Source organism: Tarenaya hassleriana, unplaced genomic scaffold (assembly GCF_000463585.1).
Source record: "Tarenaya hassleriana unplaced genomic scaffold, ASM46358v1 Cleome191, whole genome shotgun sequence".
Lineage (NCBI taxonomy): Eukaryota > Viridiplantae > Streptophyta > Magnoliopsida > Brassicales > Cleomaceae > Tarenaya > Tarenaya hassleriana.
Genome location: NW_010965313.1, coordinates 179393 through 180432, shown reverse-complemented (window position 1 = coordinate 180432; position 1040 = coordinate 179393).

Here is a 1040-nt window from a genome sequence, read left to right as displayed (position 1 = left end):
GAAGGATTTTGACATTTTTGGTGGTTTTGTATTACAACCTACTTATAATGTTTTGTAAAATTCTCAACAATACTATATTTATGATTCTTATACCTTGTTATAACATACCACAGTCTAAAATACACCTTAAACCCTATATTTACCTTTGTCACTTGGTCACAGGTCACATCCGGTCACAATGGTCACATAGTGCAAAATTGACTTTGGTCACATTGGTCACATGCTGGTCACAATGGGTCACAATCGGTAGTCATATGAGATGGACTTATTTAATGTTTTTTAATATGTTTACACACACAAAAGTAAATGGAATACAGTAAAACAAATATCAAATTACATGAAATACAATACAACATTATTATACAATTTTTGTCTTTTCTTTCATTCAAAATTAAGTGTACTCTCACACATTGCTGATGATGATGGTCCTGTCATGACATGGATCCGCTTCCGGGATTCACCAGGACCTGGGTAGCGATTTTGTTTCGGCCTCCCACTTTTTCGTTTCTCTTCCATTATAGGAGGTAAAACCACACAGTTTGCAACATCTGGGTTATCGATGCTCCATTCACAACAATTGGGGACCGGATACACAGTTGTTTCATAAGCATGACCCCATGATTCACGCTATAGGAGGTAAAACCACACAGTTTGCAACATCTGGGTTATCGATGCTCCATTCACAACAATTGGGGACCGGATACACAGTTGTTTCATAAGCATGACCCCATGATTCACGCTGATAATAAGGAGAACACAAGTCCGGTATCATATTTGCTTTCCCAACCTTATGGAGTGCTGCGATTGCGTGACTGCATGGTATCTTATCAATATCAAACACTCTACAACTGCACGATCTATCTCCGATTTTGACCAAGTATTTTCTACCTTTTTCACCGGTCACCTCAAACTCTTCTGTAATAGAGTTCAACACAATTACCTCATATGTACACGCCATCTCGTAACGCTCATGTAGCACTTTGTCAACATGCGGTGTCAGTTTTTGAGAATCATCGGCACATCTTGCTTCCACTCGATGT